Source organism: Podarcis melisellensis (genome assembly GCF_964234715.1).
Source record: "Podarcis melisellensis genome assembly, chromosome: 9".
Lineage (NCBI taxonomy): Eukaryota > Metazoa > Chordata > Lepidosauria > Squamata > Lacertidae > Podarcis > Podarcis melisellensis.
This window is the reverse complement of record NC_138541.1, coordinates 75,641,137-75,659,446: the sequence shown is the minus strand read 5'-3', so window position 1 is coordinate 75,659,446 and position 18,310 is coordinate 75,641,137.

Sequence of the window (18,310 nt, the reverse complement as noted above, 5' to 3'; positions counted from 1 at the left end):
CAAGTTCTCACAGGCGAATGTTTGCCCCAGCACTACATAAATGGGGTCTGGGCTGCCATCCACATGTTGAATTCATTCTTTACCCTACTTTCAATTCAAATAGGCTCCACTCAAAATTGTTTGCGATTAGAGGTGTGCATGCATCACTTAGGGTAGAAAATTGGGTGAACCCCACACCAATTTTATTAATGTTCTGAAAGTCAGAAACGTATCAATGAATGTGGACCGCTACCCAAATGCCTGAAAAGTGGGGGTGGGAGATCAATGTTAACCGTGAATATCTTCAACACCAGGAAGAACTTTCTGACAGTAAGAGCTGTTCGACTGTGGAACAGTCTTCCTAGGGAGGTTGTGAACTCTCCTTCCTTGGAGGTTTGTAAGCAAAGGTTGGAAGGTATCTGTCATGGATGCTTTAGTTGAGATTTGTGCATTGCAGGGGGTTGGACTAGATGACCCTCGGGGTCCCTTCCAACTGTACAATTCTACGGTTTATGATTCACTGGTTAATGTTTGGTGGGTGTTTTCAATATTCCCCAATGTACCTTTTTGGACAGTCACATAATTTATCTCAGTTTCTCAGTATTCCCCACTGAATGACAATATTCCCCACATTTAGGATAGTCAAATGTCATAGCATGACGGTGCATTGTGCGTACATGAGAACAGGTGCACAGTTCAGATGACCACAGGTATCCAGATATTCCCTTTCTTATGCTGCTTTATGCACCCTCTTTACATGCTGTCTGCCATATGGACCATGCATTCAGGTTTGCCTGCAGAATGCCACATGTGAGGTGACAATTGGCTTCAGCCTGCCACCCAAAGGGTCAAGAACCCCTGTCAGCTGCTGCATGTTGCTCACATCAGCTGCTTCGTATAAAAGAGAGTGATCTCTAACCCCCCCCCCCACAAATCACTGAATGGCGCTCTTTGGTTTAGATGGGTTAGGCAAGACAAATAAAGCCTTTGTTCTATATTTGCTTATGTAAATCTGTGCTTGTTTACACATGCTGTTAAAGCATTGTGCCAGCAGGTGGCAATGTCTTACCTTTGAAAAACTCTGCTCCTTCATGGTGCCTTGGAGTCTTTGAGGCCAACCAGCAATGCCCACCACCAGCCTGCGCCTTTTGAACTTCATACAGTACTGCATGGGCTATGCCTCCATGGCAAACAACTTGAGATCTCAGGCTAGAACTCATCTGTAATATTTAGATGCTTGCCACAGCAGTTTGCTTTAAAAATAGGTTGTGGAAAGGACTCCCTCAAAAGGTGGCGGACTCTCCTTCCTTGCAGGTTTTTAAGCAGAGGCTGGATGGCCACCTGTCATGGATGCTCTGGCTGAGATTCCTGCATTGCAGAGGGTTGGACTAGATGGCATTTGGAGTCTCTTCCAGCTCTACAATTCTGAGATATGGATGCATCCGTTGTATTGGAGGTTACTATACCAATTGTCTGCTGGTTTTTAAAGAAACTCGTCATATGTACACATTTAAGTGCAGGGAATTAATGTGCTAAAATAAAACTTAGTTATATTTAATCTAAGCTTCCCACACAGCATGCAAGTGTATATGAATGAATGAAAGCCATCCTGGGGCATGACCCTTCTGTGTTTTATTGTTCAAGTGATCGACCCTGCTTGGCTAGAATTGCTCATGCAACGCATTCAGGAAGTCATTGTCTCTTTAGGTTTTATTTCCCCTTAGTGACACCAGCATATAGATACCCTGAATTGGCTTCATAGTGTCACCACACCCAGCATGTGAACCCTGACTGGCCGGGTTTATTTGAGGAGGATAAAATAGAGAAAAATGGCTAACAGTGCAGCTGCACATTGAGAGGAAATAGTATTGTGGACAACAGCTGTTTCTTTAAAAAACACAAACAAACAAACAAAGTGAAAAGCCATAAAAGTAAGATAAAGGTCTTTGGGGATGAAGTACCCATCACCACGTGGCAATTAAATCTGGAGAAGATGCTCTGCTAAAGAATAATCCTAAATGTCGATGTTATGAGCCATTTAGCTCGTCTCCCAGAAAATCCACATTAAAGGTATCCCCCAACCTATCTGTTTGGCAGGCTTCTTACCTGGGGCAAATCTCTTCAACACTAGGAGATGCTGATTTCTTTTTTTCCCATCTCAAAACTGGAATAGCTCTTCCACAGCAGCCCTCCATATGAGATTGGGCAGGATTCATGTCCTCCCCTGCCTTGCCTGCAAACTTCACCCACTTCTACCCCCAAATAAAATAACTTTCTTTGTTTTGATGTTCTTCACAATACCAATCTATGGCCCCAAATGTATTTGATTTAGTTCAAGAAGTGACCCAGGCTAGCTTATTTTGGACCTGGAAGAGGTTGAGGTTCCCAGCCAAACATTTACCTATGTCCATTGATCTCTGGGAGAGCAGATTAAATGGCGGCGGCACAGCACATGTGTCTAGGCATGTCATGGTGTCCCATTGCATCAGAAGCGGTTTAGTCATTCTGGCCACATGACCCGGAAAGCTGTCTGTGGACAAATGCCGGCTCCCTTGGCCTGAAGCAAGATGAGCGCCGCACCCCATGGTCACCTTTGACTGGACTCAACTGCCCACAGGTCCTTTACCTTTCTCCTTTACCATTTTGAAGCAAGTCCTATAGACTTCCATGGGTCTTCCTTCCAAGGAAGTGGGATTAGGATTGCAGCCAGCCTGCAGCTCCATGTTTTTCCACTTCATTTCCTTTTACCTGTACCTGAATGCTCATATATTCCATTCTTATGAAACATTTGTGTGATCGGATTTGCTTTTTGTTTTTCTGAATTAAACGGAACTGGTCTGTGACTGAAAAAATAAAGTCATTCATTCAAATTATTATTTATGTTATGGAATAGGACCTCCCTATTTTCATCAGAGAAAAGTTGGAGGGTATGTGTTTATGTTTTGAACACAAATTGCTTGGGGACTCTGATAACAAATCAGTAATAAATATAATAAAATGACAACAGCAATACCTTTCCTGGAAGATTTTTTTCTTTTAAAACCCAACCATCAATAGCCTCAACCTGCAATGACTTCATTTTGTAAAAAGAAAACCCAAACAGCAAACTGGGATAGCATACATACTTTATTTCACCTTAAAGCTCAAGAAGAAGTTTGAATTGCACAAAGGTAATAACAAAGTGTGCTGAAGTATACTGTTGACCTGAGATTGCCATAAACCCTGCAATATCTCTGCAGTTACGGCATCAGGAATTGCAAGGAGCAGGTTGTAATGTAGTACAGCTCCTGGGAACTATTGTCAGAATTTAATGAGTCTGCATTTATGGCTCAAGGACAGGCATGCATGGAATAATGATGTCAGGGTTTCTGGGAGAGAGGAGGAGATGACAGAGGAGACGGAGAGCGAGTGGGAGGAGGGGCAGAAGGATGAGGAAGAAGATGACGGAATTCTGAGGGAATCCACGAGTCTGAGCAGCGAGTCAGAGGATTCTCAAAAGGGGGTTACCTTAATCAAGCAAAAGGGAGGAGAAGGGAGAAGCGGAGAGGAGCCCAGTGGAAGACAGACGCAGCAAGAGGCGTCTCAGCCGGAACGGAGTAAAGGGGGTGGAGTCGTCAGCCTCTCGGAGGGAGCAGGATTAGGAGAGAACAGAGAAAGGGGGTTGGAGCAAGGTGTTCAGCCGGAAAGGGTGGAGAGCAGAACAAGGGGTGGTGTAGCGGTCGAAAGAAAGGTCAGCAGCAACGTACGCGCGCCAAGTTCAAACGTAGAGGCGCGCGGAAGTGGAGAGAGCTCAGGGGAGGAGCCCGGCCCTAAAGCCAGAAGGAGGGGGGAAGAGGCGGCAGAGGATTCAGCCTCAGGCGAGTCACGGAGAGAGGGAACCCAGGGGGGCAGGAAGACCCTGCGGAAAAGAAAGGAGAGGAAGAGGTGGTCTAGAGCCAGGCTATTAAGTTGGTGTGGAAGAGGGGAGGAGTCAGAGGGGACTTCAGCGGTCTAACGTGACAGACGTACGGCCACGATGCTGAACTGTACGAGAAGCAGAAATCTTCAATAAACTTTTCCTGTAAATAAACTGCAACGGAGTGAGGTCTCTTGTGAGCTGGGACCCGTCCTGGGTGGCCGTGACAAATGTCTTATGTTATTGCAGTCCTCTCAAGCTATATACAGTGTCCCAACACAGTTCCTGGTTGCAGCAACCAGCTAGGAAGTGTTACCTTTTAATTTTTAGACCTTCTTCACAAGCAGAGAGGGCAAGAGTGTAACGAACCTTGCAGACAGGCTAATGGATGCATATAGCATTCTTCACAAGATGTCCTATTGTGGCCATGAGCAGGAGCCCGTGGACTAAAACGGGGTCCAGAGAGGTAGAATTAGTGGCAGGTAGTCAAAAGGATGGTTAATATATCTGTGCTATTGACCTAGATAAGACCACCCAATCTCACTGGGACCCCAAGGCATAATATGAGAAAGCATAACCACCACAAGGTAGTTCAAACAGCCCATCCTCCTAATGTACTATCAAATCTCTATCAAATCATAACCACAATATTATAATTGAATCATTTCTGTTGCTCATAGATAAAATCCTACTAGCAAGTTCATCATACTATAATATTTCTTTAAATAGTCCAAAAAGGCACCCATTCTTCCCTAAAGCACTTGTCATTAGATTTTCTTAATTTTGCTGTTAATTTTGCCAGTTCTGCATAGTCCCATGCAGAACTTCTTCCTTCCATTTCTGCGCATATAAAAGCCTAGTTGCTCTTGCTTGGGGGGGGTTTCCTGCCCCTGTAATCCCTAACAGAAACGTTTTGGGCTTTTTGATATACTTATTCTAAACAGGTTTTTAATCTTGTCATGTATCATTTCCCAAAATACCCTCGCTTTCTTGCAAGTCCCATCACATATGAAAAAAAACACCTGTTTACACTTTCCTCACTGTTTCATAAATTCATGGCACACAGTGTTTTTTTTAAAATGTGTGACACTTAACTTGCAATAAAAAAAATACTTTTATCATCTCTGACAGCTAGGAACTTCCCTTCTAGAAAAGCCCCATAAAATGCCTTAAACAGACCAGGATTGCTGTGCCCAGATTTCAAGATGCTATCTTGACCTCAGAGTATGTGCGGCATCTACTTTCTGCTGAATGGCAAGTGGGGACTGAGTGATTGGTGGGCAGGTCTGCATTGGTGGGGTGGGCTGTGGCCTTTTTTGCTCGCGTTTTATTTGTTTTGGAATGTGTGTAGGTGTTTTGTCTGGTTTTGGGAGGTGGTTGTGAGCACTGGCAGTCCCTGCCTGCTGCAAGATGTGTATTTTGTGGGGCCGAGGATGGTTCTTTGGAACTCTAAATGCGCCCCAAAGTAGTATATAATTGTTATGTACTGAGGTTGGATCCTAGAACAATAGGCAAGTAGGATCCTAGAAGGCAGCATCCTGATTGGTCTGCAGGAGCCGCCCAATCAGGCTCCAGGAGGAAGTGAATCAGCAGCCTGATTGGCCTGTAGCAGCAGCCCAATCAGGTTTCAGGAGGGGAGTTGAATCAGCCAATCACGCGGGACCCATTGTGTAAATAATGTCTATATAGCCAGAGGTTTTTGGGAAGACTGACTTCCTGTTTGCCATGAGCTGAAATAAAGAGCATGAAATCCACACTCGACAGGGCCGGTGCTGCCATGAAGTGGAGGAACGAGGTTGCTGCCTTAGGCGACAGGAAGAAACGGCAAGATGTTAAAGAACAGAGCTACGTTTGCCACACAACCTGCTCTCTACCCCTAAGTTAATATGCTCTACTCAGGGAGGGTGGAAGTCTGTTCTGTCATTAGTGTTGTAGAAGAAATTCCCAGTCTACTTACCTTCTGTACATGGAACAAGGGGTGCCATTCTGTCCATGGGAAAATGTCTTGGGCCAGTCCTGACCACCGCTAAGCTTCAGTGTGCTCAGCCAGACCTTGTCGATAGATACTGAAGCAAATGACATGGCAAGACGTGGCTTTTACAACACTTTCCAGGCCAGCTGGTACCCAGCCCCAGTGCCAACAATGCCTTGCTTTGTTCCCACTCCGTGTTGCTTTTACCTCATGTCAACAGCCCCTCAGTGCACCCACCCCTCCCTTGCTTCCAGGACCTTGCATAAGCTAAGCCTGCCTGGTCCTCATATCAAATCTCTGGAAGATCTTTATGGTTATTTTCTTCCATGGGTCATGCTTCCCATTTGGATCTCAGGGGATACAGCATCATATGGTGTTTTGGGTGTCATCCAGTTCTCTATAAAAACGGTGCACATCTCGTGGATGAGTAGATGGGGAGGAGCAAAGGTTTCGCTTCTCCACCGATGTGCATGCAAAGGAAAGGAAAAGCAAGATTGGGCACAAATGACAGAAGATGTTCACTGTGCTTCCCGTTGACTCTTCGCCAAGCCTCATTCACTTGCTTCCTGGAGAACTGCACCCAGATCTTTTGTGCTCTCTGAAATAGCCGGACGAGCACTTTCACAGAGCTGGATAACTTCACAGCCAAGGCGAAAACTTACTTTCAAGAACAGCAGTAAAACTCCAAAAAGCCTCTTGGACTCTGATCAGAGTGTGGCTGGAATCCAAATTCCCTTTTCTTTCTTCCCTACCTAGCGAGCTTTATCTCCCTGGACGACTTCCAACCTTCTAAAAGTTTTATACATAATACGTTTCTTTACATCCTGGTTTCTCAACTAATCTTATTTATTGGTGTATCATTTTTCAAGAGAGGACTCTGCTCTTTTATAGAGCTATCTTGCAGTTCTATATAATATATTAGCTACCTGGTGGAAGAGCTGTTAACTCCAAAATGCTGTTGTTTGCTTGGTTAGTTGGAACAGTGTTTTTTCCTCCTCTGCCATCTTTCAGTCTATAATACGATTGAAACTAGCACGGTGTATGTGCCTAAATCCCCAGTGCTTGGTGCAGATACAGCTGTCTCTAAAAATGCACTATTTCTGTGTTCTGGAAAATAAGAGCAATTCCCATCCACCATTTGGACGGGGATGGAAGTCTGACTGCAGTAACAGCATTAGGAATAATATCTAATGCTACTCCAGGCTGCACCCAAAGCAGTCTAGCAGCCTCCTAGGGGCCCAGATCCCTTTGCCCCACATAAAATATTTGGGCCCCCTCCCCCAAGCTGATGGGCATCATTGCCTTCCCTTTCCTTGTTTGGACTTCATTTTCCAAGGAGCCCTGTAAAGGAACGCGTAGAAGGGTTCCTGGATGGCAAGGGAGATGGGATTGGGCAAACACCTCTGACTTCATTTCTTATGGTCCTTGTGATTGGAGCTGGAAGGTCTGGGAGGGGGGGAGTGAGCAGAGGAAATCCTCAACTTCCAAAGAAGAAGAAGAAACTGAGATTTGCATTCCCTGGCTCCTTCTGCAAAGTATGTGTGTGTGTGTGTGTGTGTGTGTGTGTGTGTTGCACAGTCTGTCTGCCACATGCACTTCTAACAGCAGGTGAAGCTCCCATTGACAGTCCCAGTCCTCTCAGTTAACTCCCTCACAGAATCACTATTTCAACCCCATAAGACACGCTATAAGAGCCAGGGGTGGAGGGAGAGGGAGAGGGGGGACATTGCTCAGAGCTTCACCATTTACTTTCAAGTTTCTTTGCTGCATTCCCTTCTTTCTCCTGCCCCCCATCCCATATCACTGTCCTTTTCTAGTGCCCCCCCATTTCCCTTAAGTTGGTGCCTATGAAGGGAATGTTACGGAAAATTCCGGGTGCGGAGTTACCCTTGCCACCCGGCTCGTCGGATGAAGTCCGCGGGTCCTAGCGGAAGAAAATGAGCTCAGCCGGAGACAGGAGCAATAAACGGAGATCCAAGGTTTATTGCGCAACAGGTTCAAAATGAGATTGAACCCCGAGAACGGGGCGACATAAACTTTTAAAAGTTCCCTCCAAGTCCCAGAATACAGTTCAATAAACGTCATGAATACATTATGGGAAGGTTGGGTTTCACAGATTACATCATGAATATATTACAGAAAGGTGGGCTTACATGGATTAGCATTTTAAGGAAGGGAGGGGGGAATATGCAGAGCAAGAGATATGCATAGATAAACATTTCCTGAGCACAGGTTATGGCAAGACAATGGCGCAGATATGCATCGTCTGTCACCTGGCATTGCCCGGAGGAAGGGTTTGGCAAAACGATCCGACAGGATTAGGGTCTTCCTGAGTACGTGACCTGCCGCCTTGGGGATTATGGAGGTAGGGGCAACATCATAGAGTCCAGAGGGAACTGAGTAGAATGACATCAAGATGGAGAAAATCGGAGCTTTGGTTGATTTTATATTATTTTCCAAAGTTTCAGCACCTTGCCGGTCAAGTGTATATTGAAGATCAAAAGCGGAAATGAAATGGATACATTGTAGCAAGACTTTGACAGTTTTACAAGGTCACTGGTTTCGGTTCCATTGTTCTCGCAGCAGGGAGCTGTCAACAGCTTGTCAGGAGGTTAAATGAGGCGTGCAAGAGCTCCCTGAGCTAGCTCCTGCAGGGGAATGCACAGTCCTGATTGGCTGAGGCGTGGGCCATTATAGTCAATGGAGAATACAGTTCAATACGGTCTACCCATGTTAGAAATAGAGCGAAAGGAAGGCTTAAGAAAGAAGGGCTTATTTCACCCGTATATAGACGGAAAAGGCTGTTGTTTTATAAGGCCAAGGGTATAGTGTGGTGCTTGTGCAACAGTGTGGGGGCTGAGGGGTCACGGCAGAGTTGGGCGCTGTTGAGGTCATCGCCTCGGGCCCCTTATCCGGTGGAGGAGGGGTGAGGAAAGGTGTCCCCCCCTCTCCTTCCATATCAGGAAGTAAGTACCATTCTATTCTGCCTTGGTCAGACCACACCTGGAATCCTGTGTCCAGTTCTGGGTGCCACTATTTAAGAAGGATGTTGACAAGCTGGAATGGGTGCAGATGATAAAATGCCTGGAAACCGAGCCTTATGAGGAACGGTTGAAGGAGCTGGGTATGTTTAGCCTGGAAAGAGGCAACTGAGAGGAAATATGATTCCACTGCCAATTTGCAAAATACCCAGCCAGAGAGCATCAATTCATTTACAGATATTACAGGGATTATTATATTATATTATATTATATTATATTATATTATATTATATTATATTATATTATATTATTATATATTATTATATATTATTATATATTATTATATTATATATTATTATATTAGCTTGCTATGGATGGGCTGGAGGCAGGGATGCCAATAAGATTTTCTAGGCCTGGTACACTGTATGTGGATTGGGCCCCTACATCCTGCCTCTCCCCCCCCCACAACCTATTGACAAGAATGGATACTTATTTACATATATTAGGCTAGCCTACCTCACATTATTGACAAAACAACATGACACCTGATTGGCTCTCTAAACATTCCTTTTTCTGGTTATTTGGCTATAACCTTTGATAGAATACAGATAACTGAACAAACGTTGCATTACATTCTTCATTAGATTATCTTTCCATTGATATATACTTTTATGGTATTACTCCAAAACAAAGTGGTGTTACGAGCTAAAATACACTTTCTCCAAAAGGTTTCCACAATTTTGGTCACTAGTGTACCCCTGTAAACAAAAGGGCTAGAATTATCACCATTTAAAAATAGGAAGCTGGAACATTCAGCAAAGTGACCTAGAATGTACCTGAGGGACGCAGGCCTTCCACAATGGTGCCTCCCTGCCCGCTTCATGCCTATGGTCTTGGGGCATGGGCATAGCCAGGATTTTTGTGGGGGGGGGAAGGCTTTTGTTAGGGGGAGAACCACAGATTTGTACTGATTTTTCCTGATTTGGGGGGCAGCAACCCACGCTGCCCACCCTTGGCTACGGCCATGTCTTGGGGCAGGGCCCCACTTGGTTTGCAAGCTGTTCATCGTGCAGGCCTGATTCGGAAAGAGGCAACAGCAAGTGCTGCAAAAGGAAACTCTTGATTTTTTTCTTTATGAAGCCTGAAAGTGAACGAGAACGCCAGTCTCCATAAGATTCCCTCACCCCACACAGCTATTCTTCTGAAGGCTAATTTACAACCATTGCTGCCTGATAAAAAACAAATCTTCACACAGAGGCATTCTTTGAACCTTGAGCCCTCCGGGGCTGGCTACTTCCCAGTCGGTTGCTGGACTCACAAGTAGCAGCAGCCACACATTCTGCAGCTGCAAGTACAGTATACATTGTGCTCCTGTCGGAACAATGCTCAAAGGGGCACACATCTGGCAGGCTGCTAAGCCAACACAGTACTTAAACGATCTGGTCGGAAACATGGACCCATATGCTCAAACATTTCTCCGATGGAAATAGGAACGTCCTATTCCATCATCATCATAACAATCTTTTTTTATTTATAACTTTCCCCTCTGGCTGGATTGCTCCAGCCAACATATATGAAAACATAATAAAACTTCCCTATACAGGGCTTTCTTCAGAGGTCTTCCAAAGGTTGTATAGTTATTAATCTCCTTGGCTTGGGGGTCACATAGCTCCACATCCCCCAACATTTCTCCGATTAAATAGGGATGTCCTAAGGGAAAATGAGACATTTTGGGATGAAATCAGAAACTGGGACAGCTTCTGTAAATCTGGGACTGTCCCTGGAAAAGAGGGACTCTTGGAGGGTCTGTGAACGTTTTAGCATTCCCAACACCAAAACTACTTATTTCATAAATAATTAGCTTAATTTGCCTCTTTGTGTGCAAAAGTGGGGGCAGGGATATCCTATTCTTTTTCTAATTGTTCACACAAAAGATGGAGCTGGCATTTTCGTTTGCTTTTGCCAGCTAAGTAATCAAATATAAACACAAAGAGGTCTGCCCCTCACCTACTACCTCACAGATTAACATTTTTTTCTCACTGGGTGGTGCTTTTGCAGGGTATGATACAAATGTTATGATGAATTAAAATAAAATTTCCTCCCACCAATTAACCAGCTAAGCTATTATAAAGTAAGACCATCAATAAGATTTTAACATCAATATCGCTTAGGACAAATTACAATGGAATGTCATTTGTTTGTTTTAACATATTTCCATATTAAATGTACAGAATTATACATTGAAATCTATCAGACAATGCAGAGCCGCAGAAATAAATGATGTATGGAGAAGGATGGCTTTCTGGCCTAGAATGAATCAATGGGAGGATGACCCTGTTAACTGATGTATTGGTGCAATGTTAAGTTTCCATGTTGATATTGTTAGCAGTTTGGGTGCGGGGGGGGGGAGGGGGGAAAGTAAACTGTGTGATGACTGTGTGCAGAATGCAAGTCTTAGGCGTTTTTAGCAACCTCACAGAATAAGAAGCAAAGTCAAAGCACATCAATAAATATTGAATTAGATTTCCAGTCTCTCCATTTTTTTATCTAATTACGGAGTGTTTGGAGACATATGGTAATTAAGCAGTTAAGAGGACTATATTGAACACTGGGTAGTTATCCTCATAATCACCTCGCAAACTTCAAAGTGAGCTGGCCCTCTCAATAAAAGCAGAAATAGATACATCCCTACTAGATGGATGAATTTATTTCCATTTTCTAAAGCTTGAAGGCAAATCTGGGCAAGTCCACTGACTTCACTGAATGTATTACCATGGATAGAAATTTGTTGGCATTTTAAATGTGGGTGGATGTTCCTCCAGGAGTCTGTTATCTATTACTCCCAGAATGGCAGCCTATGAGTTTCTGATTAGTGTAATTGACACAGAGCAGACAACAACAAAACCCCAGAGTGGCTGTGCAGCTGCTGTGAAAGGTAAATTCAATGATGGCATTAAACAGATTAATTCATTTAGGATGTATAATTTACAATGGTAATGAGGATTGTCTGGGGACTGCTATTGTATCATCCATCAACACTTTCAATCTTTAGGCTAGTAATCTGTTAGCCATTTCAATATTGTTTATCCAACTGATATATATATATTCTCCTTCTTCCTTGCAGGTTGGCCCACACTATCAAGATGTCTAGCCAGTGGTTTACTTGGTTCAGCTAGTAGAACCATGCTCTGCCAGGTAACCAGAATCAATACCTGAAGGTCTGGCAAACTCTCCATTCATCATCCCTAATTTGTTCCATCCAAATCCACAGGTTAGGGGGCGCAAATTACTTGCCTTGCCCCGGGTGCTGACAACCCACGCTACGCCACTGCCCCTAAGTATTCTTTTTTTAAGAAAAAAAGCATAATGCAGTGGAAAAGGTTTGATTAAAAACACTGTGGAGGTGAGGGTGGGAAGTCAACTTATGAAACAATGTAATTATTTGATATGAGTATTGGGGAAATGCTTGAAAATTTTAATGAAAAAAATTGCAAAAATTATATAAATCACCTTTCAGGTTACTGACACACGATTAGGAAAACACACGTGGATTTTCTCTGCTGCAGTTGATCTGCACCCAAAGAGGAAGGTATCTGGAGGCTTGGGGGAATCCCAGGTTGTGCAGAAGTGCAAATTTAAGGCGAGTGGAGTGGAATTGATTGACGGGCAGGCTGGAAACCTGAACAGAAGCAACACTGGCCCTACTGAGTAAGAGTATTGAGCTGGGCTCTGGATCTGTGAAGTCCAGGGTGACATATTTGTGCATCTGTGCTTTCCGGAGGATGACTCAGGGACCTAGACCCAGTGCTCTTCTCCTACACATGTATTTCAGAGCACTATCTTTATCTTAGAATGCAGACTCAGTGGGAGAGGGTGACATGCACCTTTATCTCCTTGGAAAGCAAAAGCTGAGTATGAGAAGAACCAGCAGCCGCATGACTGTCTGCATACCTAGTTAAAAGTCACGAGCTATGAAAAGTGGGCCATCTGGAGCGTGGAACGTGGATGTCTGCAGCACTTCACAAACCAGCTTAGGTGGAAACAAAAAAAATTCCTTCCAGTAGCACCTTAAAGACCAACTAAGTTAGTTCTTGGAGCTTTCGTGTGCATGCACACTTCTTCAGATACACTAACAATAATCTAAAAATCCAGCCATTGCATTAGCAATGTAAATTGGCCTTAAACCTTCTAAATAGAATATTAAACGGTAACTGCACAGTCAAAAGAGTATTTATTAGTAGTGACAGTGTTATAAATCACCGTCCACACAGAAGGCAAGCTACAAAATCCTGCCATGCTTAATGAGAGGTTGAATGAAGAGGAAGTGAAGTTACCTTGCCATATTGAAGTGGGAGGCTGCCTGCCCTTTTGATGTTCTCCTTTTGGTCCACACAGAAAAGGTTTTCACCTTAGCCTAATTAACTTTTTTATCATTAAGAGTTAGAAAAATTGAATTGTGTCAGACATAGGTCAGTGTAATGATAATTTAATGGATATGTATTACTCTGCAAGTAAAGCTTTGAATGTGTGCTATATGCATCACATTACCATTGACCTATGCAAATTTCCACCCTGGCGTCTTTCATTCTTTGCCACTGCTGCATTAATGCCTCTTCTCTTCCCTCTCATCTCTTTAAACAATGATTTCCTCATTTTCATATTAATTGCATCAGTTAACCGAGATAATGCTCTGACTGAAAATGAGCAGCAGGATAAATTGGGGAAATGGCACACTCATTCTTTTTGCTTAATCAATTTCACAAGACCCACAAAAACGACGCCTTAATTTGACTTCCTATAATTGCTGATCATTAGGCACAGGATTCCTGTGAAACACCTTTGTTTATTCCAGTCTCAGCGCTGATTGATGGAGCCACAGTCACTCACCTATCGGAGGGGCACAGATTTTTCTGCCACCAGGCAGCCTGCTTTGCAGATACCCTGGAGAACTTCAAAACAAACAAATGCTAATGCATTTGGAAAATGAATTGCACAGGTAAATAAAACCACTTTGGCTAATGGCACCCATGAGGTCCTGTACGGCAAGCATGATGTCACAAAATGCTCTGTACCTCCTAAATTTCACATCTGAAAGGCACAGGAAGCTATGTTTCCCCCCTCCCCAAATGATTTTTATTTAGTCACACTATTATTGTGTATCTACATATTATGTAATTTGCATGTACACATAGATATATTGAGGTCCCATACTGAAAGACCATCTATGAGACTCAGAATGGACATAGATATCAATTTCAATTTTTAAACTGTTCATGCTTGATATTCAGTCAGAATAATACAATGATTATGTTTTATGTTTTTAAGGCAAAAGCAGGAAGTTATTTACAGAATAAATTCTTTTTGGATTGTGGTGTGGGTGTGAGTGAAAACCTGGGAGAAGGGGTTACTGTACAATGGTGAAGCAGTGTGCATAAATTAGAGAGAAAGAGAGAGAGAGAGAGAGAGGGAGAGAGAGAGAGAGAGAAGAATTTGCATATGTGAGGTCCTAAATTCAGCCTAAAGCAACTCCAGCACTAAACACTTTAGCTGTACCTTGTTGCAGGAAAATTCCATCCCTAGATAAGGCTGCCAACTTTAACCATAAGAGAGAACCTTCCCAACTGGCCATCTGCATAATTACGTGATCTGAGGCAAACAAAGAAACTGGCAGAATGCATTATTTTAAATGTATTTGCTAATTTCTCCCTCTGAACTTTCCTCTATAAGCTTTAGCATTAAATGCAAATTACCGTACATGCTTTTATTTCTCTCTCTCTCCCTGCTTTGCTCAAGTCACAGCAAAACTCTGAGGAGGAAGGGCATGCAAGGAAGGTTTTAATAAGGGAAAGCTTTTCATACCTCACACTCTCTTCTAAAGTATTCATAAAACATCAAAGATGAACATTTTTTAAAAATATGAAATGAGTTGAGAAGTTATCTCTGGCCTCCTAATACACTTTAAAAGGCATTTTGTGTGTGTGTGTGTGTGTGTGTGTGTGTGTATGTGTGTGTGTGTTGGAATATGGAAAATTGCAAAGGGGCCGCATAAGGAAACCAGGAGTGTGTGTTGTTTCGTGCAGTGAAATGACTGTGGGCTAGGGCCAGCCCATCCATGAGGCAAGGTGAGATGGCACTTCAGGTGGCAGGATCCACAGGGACAGCAGATCCGGCCTCCAGGGAAGGCTTCGCCTGATGCCGCAATGGCAACAACAGCAGCAGTGCGCTCCTTGGAGGCCCCCTTGACGGTCTCTCTTACAGTGCTGGTCTCCTCTCACCCTTGTTCTCGATGGAGATGGTTGCTCCCCTCTGGTTCCTGATGTGGATCTTCACTCACCCTTTGTTCCCTGGCCGGAGGGCTGGATGCCAAAATGTCTCAGGCTGGCCCTGCTGTGGGCTCAGTCTTAAACACAGTGTCCCAATTAAGCTAAAGTTAATCATGACTAAAACCAGGGGCAGACTTGGGTCTTTCAAATTTCAGCGGCACTCTGTGCAAACCCAAAATTTAGCACCCCTCTGCCTTTTGCCTTCTGCTGCCTCAATATTTGCATCAGCCTATGACACCCACTGGGCTCAGTGCCCAGTATGGGGGAACTGGTCGCACTGCCCTAAATCCACCTCTGCTAAAAACAGATTGCTTTCAATGAATGGGTAAGTTATCTGAGACTTAACTTGCTTCAGGGGTTTCTATGGGTTTAAATCATGACTTACTTCAACTGGAAGTAAAAAAAATAAATTAGTTGGATTTAGACCAAATTAATTGAACTTAGATCCTAGTGAAATCAATGGGGCAGGTTTGTAATGTCTCATTGGAAGGTATTCAACAAATTTTTACTCAGAGCAGACCCATTGAAATGAATGGACCTAACTTTCCTGTTGATTAATTTAAATGGGTCTACTCTTTGTAAAAGGGATGCGGGTGGCGCTGTGGGTTAAACCATAGAGCCTTGGGCTTGCCGATCAGAAGGTTGGTGGTTCATAGAATCATAGAATCATAGAATTGGAAGAGACCACAAGGGTCATTGAGTCCAACTCCCTGCCAAGCAGGAAACACCAAGCAGGAAACACAAATCCCCGCGACGGGGTGAGCTCCCGTGGCTCGGTCCCTGCTCCTGCCAACCTAGCAGTTCGAAAGCACCTCAAAGTGCAAGTAGATAAACAGGTACCACTCCGGCGGGAAGGTAAACAGCGTTTCCATGCACTGCTCTGGTTTGCCAGAAGCGGCTTAGTCATGCTGGCCACATGACCCGAAGCTGTACGCTGGCTCCCTTGGCCAATAAAGCGAGATGAGCGCCGCAACCCCAGAGTCGGTCACGACTGGACCTAATGGTCAGGGGTCCCTTTACCTTTACCTTTACTCTGTGTAAAAATTAGTTGAATACCACCAATTGATTCCAAAGGCAATTAAATTCAGCTAGTATTCGGGATACAACCCATTGATTGATCTAATGCCACATATTGCATTGCATCCAAAGAACTGAATGAATTGAAAATAACTGCTAGCAACTGTATTGTAATTGCTTGCACAAACTAGTGGACTAAAGGCTAGTTCACACTTCCACTTGTCCCGCACGATGGGGGCTGGCCCATGCCCTTGCTCCACCCCAAAGTGCTGCCCCCAATTGGGCAGCTCCCTTGGTCCTGCCGGGGTGGCCCCGACCCCAGAGCAGGGAGACTTTACAGAGCTGCCCCAGCAACCGGGGCATGCCTAGCTGGGGCAGCAGATGTTTCCAATGCTGGCTGTCCACCCAGGGTCCTGGTCCCTGCCATACTTGCACAGCTGCAGGCAGGTCCTGCTCTGAGCGATACATCAGTCAATTCTTACAGCAGGTCTCCGAAAAGATCAGCTGTAACTTTGAAGACAGGATGAAACACTCCACGTAAACTTCCTTAAAAACTGTACACAAATAGGGCATTCCTTACTTAGGAGTCATTGACATGCCTTTCACAAATGCCGCAGTCCAGATTTACCACACAATAATAGATTAGTAGACTGTACCAATACTTTCATTTGCTGTTCTAATAATTTATGAAATTGTGCTGGATCCTGCTTGTAACATTTCAATCAGGCTTTATCACACTACGTTGAAGTTTGATTGAGCGGTTATTATGGGTGCAACTGGAATTTCAAGGTGAAAGGGAGGCAATGAGGGGGAAAGAATTGTGCAGATATGCTTGTTTGTAGACATTTCGGAATAAAACAAGCAACCATATGATAGCTGAGCTATAAAGCAAACTGCTAAGCTGGTACAGCAATTACAGAATGCACCAATGAGGCTGTTGCTTGGAGTGTATTACACCATATCTGCACCAGCTGCACTGACTCCTGGTTCATTTGTGAGCAACATTTGAGGAGATGGCTACTTGTAAAGCCTAAAATGGCTTAAGGATCCTTAAAGGAATGGATCCTACTAAATGAAATTGCAACATCCCAAAACATGTGTTTTTGGATGCCATGTGCTTGTGTGGGTCACATGACTCACACAGGAGCGCGATCCAGAAGACACGTGGCCTGGTTTTGCACTGGGACATGTTGGAGGGTACGGTGGCGCCACTCACATAACAAAAACTATCACAGAGATATCAACGTTTCCAAAAGCAGGGGGTCTGAGCAAGCACATTCTCGTTTTTGCCACACACCCCAGGGTTCTTTTTCTCAGCTAATATCTCAACATTTCATAAACTGTTGGAGACTCAAAGGTTCTTCTGGTTTTCAGGCGTTATGTCCTTCTACTTTACAAAGTTGCATACTTCTCAACATCTAGGGAGTTCCTTGAGTATGGAGGAACATCTAACTGTCTTTTTGGGGTGTCCATTTTTTGGTGCCAAACTGACTGGCACTCTTATCAGTTAGATTCACTATTAGAAGGAATTGTAAGGTAAAGGTAAAGGTACCCCTGCCCGTACGGGCCAGTCTTGCCAGACTCTGGGGTTGTGTGCCCATCTCACTTAAGAGGCCAGGGGCCAGCGCTGTCCGGAGACACTTCCGGGTCACATGGCCAGCGTGACATCGCTGCTCTGGCGAGCCAGAGCTGCACACGGAAACGCCGTTTACCTTCCCGCTGGTAAGCGGTCCCTATTTATCTACTTGCACCCGGAGGTGCTTTCGAACTGCTAGGTTGGCAGGCGCTGGGACCGAGCAGCGGGAGCGCGCCCCGCCGCAGGGATTCGAACCGCCGACCTTTCAATCGGCAAGTCCTAGGCACTGAGGCTTTAACCCACAGCGCCACCTGCGTCCCCTAGAAGGAATTGTAGCTTTTGACAGATCTATCTTTCATGAATTAGTATAACCTTTTAAAATGAAGCAATCTAACCTTGTAGTGGAAATCCAATTCTGCATTCTTATGAAAAATGATAATAGTTTAATGCTTTTATTTTGATAATTGCGTTTCACCACTCTACAGAGGGTCAGCATGATTATATAAACCATTATATATAATGCTACTTTAAATCTCACATCACCAGCAGCAGGGAGGTCATTGTCAG